Source organism: Gopherus flavomarginatus, chromosome 1 (assembly GCF_025201925.1).
Source record: "Gopherus flavomarginatus isolate rGopFla2 chromosome 1, rGopFla2.mat.asm, whole genome shotgun sequence".
Classification (NCBI taxonomy): domain Eukaryota; kingdom Metazoa; phylum Chordata; order Testudines; family Testudinidae; genus Gopherus; species Gopherus flavomarginatus.
Window position 1 is genome coordinate 100,015,204 of NC_066617.1, and position 6,762 is coordinate 100,021,965.

The 6,762-nt window shown below is 58.6% G+C and overlaps 1 long non-coding RNA gene across 1 annotated transcript in view; it reads left to right on the forward strand.

The window, feature by feature from the left end:
* LOC127039197 (uncharacterized) overlaps positions 1 to 6,762 on the forward strand; it is a 100,662-nt gene that overhangs the window by 82,148 nt on the left and 11,752 nt on the right. The window lies entirely within an intron of this gene.

The following is a 6,762-nucleotide window of genomic DNA, read 5'->3' on the forward strand; positions in this document are numbered from 1 at the left end:
GCTTGTTGATATAATACATGGTCGTCGTGTTGTCGGTGAACACCGCGACACAACGACCCTGGAGCTGATGACAGAACGTTTGACAAGCAAGACGGACCGCTCTCAACTCCCGCATGTTGATGTGTAGCCCCACCTCCTCCTGGGACCACAGGCCCTGCGTCCTCAGGGTCCCTGCGTGGGCCCCCCAGCCGAGATCTGAGGCATCTGTTGTTAGGGACACCGAGGGCTGAGATGGGTGGAAGGGGAGACCCGCACACAACACTGACTGGTCCAGCCACCAGCTGAGAGAATCTAAGACCCTCTGGGGGATCGTGATTAACATATCTAGCGGCTGTCTTGTCGGCCTGTAATGACTGATGAGCCACAACTGGAGTGGCCTCATGCGGAGCCGAGCGTAATTGGTCACGAAAGTACAGGCCGCCATGTGGCCTAACAGGGTTAGACACGTCCTCACTGACGTCAGGGGGGCTGTCTGTAGTCGTTGCACGATTGCCGACAAGGCCTGGAACCGCTGCAATGGCAGCAAGGCCCTGCCCACAGTGGCGTCCAGGACGGCCCCGATGAATTCCACCCTTTGTGTGGGGGCCAGGGTGGACTTGTCTGTGTTCACCAAGAGGCCCAGAGTGGCGAACATGTCGGTGATCACACGGACATGGTTGCAGACTTGTTGTTCCGACGTGCCCCGAATCAACCAATCGTCTAGATACGGGAACACGTGGATACGACTGCGCCGAAGCTGCGCCACAACAACTGCCATGCATTTTGTAAACACTCTCGGGGCCGTGGACAAGCCAAATGGGAGGACTGCAAATTGGTAATGCAGAGACCCCACAAGGAAGCGAAGGAAACGTCTGTGGGGTGGCCAGATAGCAATGTGGAAATACGCGTCCTGCATGTCGAGGGCGGCGTACCAGTCTCCCGGATCCAGGGATGGGATAATGGTCCCCAAGGAAACCATGCGGAACTTCAATTTCACCAGGTACTTGTTGAGCTCTCGCAGGTCGAGGATGGGCCTGAGGCCTCCCTTGGCCTTGGGGATCAGAAAGTAGCGGGAATAAAACCCCTTGCCTTTCTCGTTCTCCGGCACCGCCTCTATAGCCCCTTTGCGGAGGAGCGTCTGCACCTCCTGCCGAAGGAATTGCTCGTGAGAGGGGTCCCTGAAGAGGGACGAGGAAGGGGGGCGGGGAGGAGGAAATGAAACAAACTGCAGGCGGTATCCCGACTGCACCGTGCGTAAAACCCAGCGGTCTGATGTTATTAGGGACCACGGCCGGGAGGAAAAAAGAAAGGCGGTTGGAAAACGGGGGGAAAGGATCCAATGGGGAAACTGTTACTGCGCCCTCGGGCGCACCTTCAAAATGAAGGCTTGGGACCAGGCGGGGGCTTAGAGGAGCCTTGGTTTTGGCCCCCTTGGTTCCCCGAATGCCTGCGCCTTCCGTTCCTGCCGCGGCGCCTGTTAAGGTCCTGCCGCTGGCGGAACTGGAGATACGGCCTGCGCTGTTGTTGCTGTTGCTGCGGCCGGAAGGGTCTGCGCTGCGTCACTGGAGTGTGCATCCCCAGTGACCTCATGATGACGCGGTTGTCTTTTAGATTCTTTAGTCTAGGGTCTGTCTTATCCGAAAACAGCCCTTGGCCTTCAAAAGGAAGGTCCTGTATTGTGTGCTGGAGCTCCGGCGGAAGGCCGGAAACCTGCAGCCAGGAGAGGCGACGCATTGTTACACCCGACGCGAGGGTACGGGCAGCCGAATCCGCAGCGTCCAGAGAGGCTTGCAAGGACGTGCGTGCGACCCTCTTGCCTTCCTCTAAAATGGCTGCAAACTCCTGACGAGCGTCTTGTGGCAACAGCTCCTTGAATTTGTCTGCTGCCACCCAGGGGTTAAAGGCGTATCTACTTAACAGGGCCTGTTGGTTGGAGACCCTGAGTTGCAGCGCCCCCGCCGAGTACACCTTACGGCCGAGGAGGTCCATCCGCCTAGCCTCCCTGGATTTGGGGGCTGGAGCCTCCTGGCCATGACGCTCCTTATCATTGACAGATTGGACCACCAGGGAACACGGAGTCGGGTGTACGTGGAGGTACTCGTAGCCCTTAGAAGGAGCCATGTACTTCCTTTCGACGCCCTTCGCAGTGGGAGGAATGGAGGCCGGGGACTGCCAGATGGTGGTGGCGTTGGCCTGGATGGTCCGTATGAACGGCAGGGCGACCCTGGTGGGAGCGTCTGCGGAGAGGATGGTGACAATAGGGTCCTCTACCTCCGAGACCTCCTCGGCTTGTAGACTCAGGTTTTGGGCTACTCGCCGGAGGAGGTCCTGGTGCGCCCTGAGGTCCAGCGGGGGGGGGCTGTTGGAGGAGGTCCCAGCCACCGCTTCATCAGGGGAAGAAGATGAGGAGACCCCCGGCAAGAGGGTGTCTAAAGGGGGGTCTCCCTCGGCCCTCGCCTCTGCCTCAGGAGCCAAAGTGGAGTCCTGTTGCTTGGATCCTTCCTCCCCATCCGGGGAGGGAGGGGGGCGAGACAACGAGGCCTCAGGTGCCCTGCGCTCTGCAGTCGGCGGCCTAGCAGGGAGCTGTTGGGGGCCCTGGGCCTGATGATACGCCCAGGGTGTCCAGAAACCCCATTGCTGTGGGGCTGCGTCCTGCTGTGGAGGCTCGCTGAACAGCGCCGCCTGCCGGTCGGTGCCCAGCGCGTAGCCACTGTCCGCCAGCGAAGACACGGACGGCTGCCTCGAGGGCCATGGCGGAGCGGACCCTGGATGGTAATGGTCCGCGCGGGCCGGCACGGGCGATCGTCTCGGTGCCGGGGACCGGTGCCGGGAGTCGTAACGGTGCCGGGAGCGGGACCGAGTTCTGCCACGGTGCCGGGATCTGGATCGGTACCGGGCGCCGCTTCGGTGCCGGGATCGGGACCTGCCACCGGTTCGGTACCGGGAGGTCGACCGGGACCGGGACCTGCCACCAGCTCGGCGCCGGGAGGTCGACCGGTGCGGCGAACGTCTGGATCGGCTCCTGGACTCGCGGTGCCGGTAACGGCGGCTGGAGTCCGACCGCGATCGTCTCGGTGTCGACCGGCGCCGCGAGTGCGACCGGTACCGCTGAGGGGAGCGGTGCCGGGACTGCGAGCGGCGGCGGGATCTGGAGCGACCTTGACGTCGGGACCTGGAGCGAGAACGAGAGTCCCGGGACGGTGCCGACATCATAGGCTTGCCTCTGGACACAACCCGCACCGGAGGTACCGGGGGTGGTAGCTGCGTGGGCTCGGTCAGGGCTATGAGGTCCCGTGCCGAGGCGAAGGCCTCTGGTGTAGATGGCACCACTATCTCAACCCCAGATGTCATGGGGGAGCTTGGCGGCACCGGACTCGACGGACCCGCCGGGCCCGGAGTCGACGGTGCCGGCGGCGCCGCGGCCGATACTGAGGCCGGGCGCTCCACTCGGGTGTGCCTGGCCGGAGTAGTGGACTTCGACGGCCTAGGCCCTGTCCCCGGTGCCGGAGAAGGTCGGTGCCGGGGAGTCTTCTCGGTGCCGGCGCGATCCGGTGCCGGCGCCGACATCACGGCCTGCGAAGCCGCCGGGTCAAGTGCCGCCTCCAGGAGGAGAGTCCGGAGCCTTTGATCCCTCTCCTTCTTAGTCCTTGGCTTAAAAGCCTTGCAGATGCGGCACTTGTCGGATCTATGCGATTCCCCCAGGCACTTCAGGCACGCGTCGTGGGGGTCGCTCGTGGGCATAGGCTTCTTGCAGGCCGCACACTGCTTGAAGCCCGGCGAACCAGGCATGAGCCCGGTGCCGGGTGCCGGGAAGGGCTAAGCCCCCGGCGAAAAACTATTTACAACTACTTAACACTTAACTACTACTATCTAACTAACAGTCTAATTAACAACTACAATAGAGATAACGATAGAAAAACAAGGAGAGCTAGGGACGTGGAGGACAGCTATGCCGCGCTCCACAGTTCCAACGACCGACACGGCGGTAAGAAGGAACTGAGGAGCGGGTGGGCCGGCAGGGATATATATTGGGCGCCATGGCGGCGCCACTCCAGGGGGCGACCTGCCGGCCCACTGGAGTTGCTAGGGTAAAAAGTTTCCGACGAACGTGCACGCGCGGCGCGCACACCTAACTGGAATGGATGTGAGCAATCACTCGAAGAAGAAGACTGTTCAACTGCTGCCTTGGTATCAGTAATGAAATGAGCTCTGTGGACACTAGCCCAGTGCAGAGCACCAACGCCCTGCTAACAGTGTCTTTGCCCCTGCACAGGATGGGAAGAGCAGGGGGCAGCTGCAGATTCAGATTGAGATACGCTGGCTGCACGTGTGCATTGCAAACAGCAGCAGGTCAGGCATAGTCGCTGCGTCAGGATCAAGGTGCACTGGTGTGGGTTGTGAGGGGTTAGACCGCATAGGAGGGAGGTAGCGGCAGATCAGCATTGAGGTGTATCAGCAGAACTGTGGAGAGCCCTAGACTAGAATAGCAGGGGATGCATGGCCTTGGCTTTGTGTAGTCTGCTGAGCAGCAAGCACCCTCTGATTTCTGTGGGGCACAGGGCAGAAGGAACGCTGTGAGAAGCTGCAGCATCTGCAGCAGTGTGACATACACCAGGAAACCGTGAGAACCAGAGCTTTGCAGTGAATTAAATACTAACACAAATCCCACACTTGACCGGGCATTATTTGTTTGCAAGATTTCATTTCTCCAAACCCTTGCTTGCTCAAGAGCTCCCCATTTTGCTCACGCTGCTGCAGAAACTGCACAGTTGGGTCTTGAACCAGAGCAGCTGTTGGGAAAGACCTGGATGGAGACAAAGGGTTTGGCAGCTAAAGGGGAGCGGGAGGATGGAGGGGACAGAGGAGGCAGCAAGAGTGGGGAGGTTTTGGCAGCAAGCAGTAAAGTCAAGCTTTTCTCCCTGGGGCAGTCTGGCAGCTGGGTAGTGGGGGGTTGGAGAGGCTGGCCCCTTCGGGAGGGGGTTGGTAGTTGAGGGGGAAGAGGGAAACCGGGCCACTTGGGGAAGGAGGCACAAGGATTTTGTTACTAGGGGAGAGTTTGGCAGAAGCAAAAGGGGCCATGCCTCTCTCCTCTCCTCTCACTGGTCTGATTCCTCTTTCCACCATCAATCTGTGCGCCCTGGCTCAGCAACACTCCTGGCTGATGTGGGTGTTGGATTAGAATAGCAGGGAGAGCTGCAGACCAGGACGGAGGGACACTGAGAGAGCAGGTCTGGAGTAGTAGGGGGCTGCAAATCAAGAATGGGGTACATTAGTATGTGTTAGAGCTGTGTGGGAACCCAGGACTGGAACAGAAGAGTTGCTGCAGGTTCACTCAAGTGCACCAGATGCAGGAGCAAGCCTAGGAGGAGGTGTCCCACCCATACCGGAGAGAAAAGGGCATCAGTAGATACAGGCTGTGAGAAGATAAAACTGGCTTAGATGACAAAAAATGGTGGAAGCTTTGCTCAGGGGCTCAAAGCACCCCCTGCACACCCAAGGCTTGGCCCCTCCCTGCTTATGTCATGCTACAATGGGGACCTTAAGTGGCAGGCAGCTTCCCATCATTTTCTGTGTCCATGAGACACAGCTGGCTTGTACTGCATACGCTGGCAGTGACACAGCTGTCCTCCTCTCAGCTAGGGGTGCCCCATGGCAGGGGGCTTGCTCTGAGTCAGCTAGTGCCAGTGCTAGCAGGCTCTGACGACTGAAGATCTTCACAAGGCTGGAACTTACCAGATGGGAAGCACTCACACAGGAGCTCTTTGGGAACTGGAGCAAGTGTTCTCCTGATCCTTTAGCCACCTCTCATTTTAAAACAGGGCAAATCCCATTTGTTTTCATGGTGGAGACCAAATCTGAACAGAAATTGTCTCCTGGATAGCTCTCTTCCCAGGCCCCCAACCACTTCTCATCCCACCCCCGAGTGCCCAGTGGCAACTGCGCTGATTGCTTACATGGAAAAGTAACAGGAAAAAAATGACTGTTCTTGTTCCTGGTCCTGTGGTGGCTCTGCTGCCCAAGTGCTTTCTCCTGGTGCCTCTTGTTGGCAGGCAGCTACCAGTGGAGACAAACCGGGCTAGTTCTGCCTCCCTGTTCCAGCTGCTTGTTACAGGTGGCTTGGTGGCAGTTAGACAAGCACAGCCAACTAATTTTCAAGCCGCATCACTGGATAAAGAACTGCCAAGAGAGATGCCTGAGCTCTCTCTTAATAAAGACCATCTTAGAGGCTTCACCGGGAGCAAAACACAGCTGCTCAGCTCCTAAGCGAGGTGGGCTGCCTTGAGCATGCACCATCTGGCCTCCTGTTTGCTGCTGGGGCTGGGGCAAATCTTATAGGCCTTGTGTAGGCCAGCACCTCCTTAACTTGGGGGCTGCCTCTTGCTCTCTAGAGGGGCAATAAACACTTCCCACCACTGCTCCCAGGGATGCAGGGAGGATTGGCTACCAACTCATGTTAGCGCTGCCCTGCCCTGCAGAGCGGTGCCACCACACGGCACCCACATGCATGCACACAAGCGGGAGGTTTCTGATTTAGAGCACAGACGATGCCAAAAATTCTCCCGTGTGGTGTCTCGGGTTCACTTCTGGTTCCTGCAAAGTGAATCGCTCACAAAGAGTTTGAACCAACAAGTTCCAGCGCCCAGCCTCACTCCATGTTTTCTGGCATGTTATAAATGCAACGAATGAATCCAAATGTGATCATCTCCTCAACCCCTGGAGACAACACAGCCTCTGTGAACTCCCTCCCTCCCTCCTCAGCCTTCCTCTATGAACAGGCGTTGG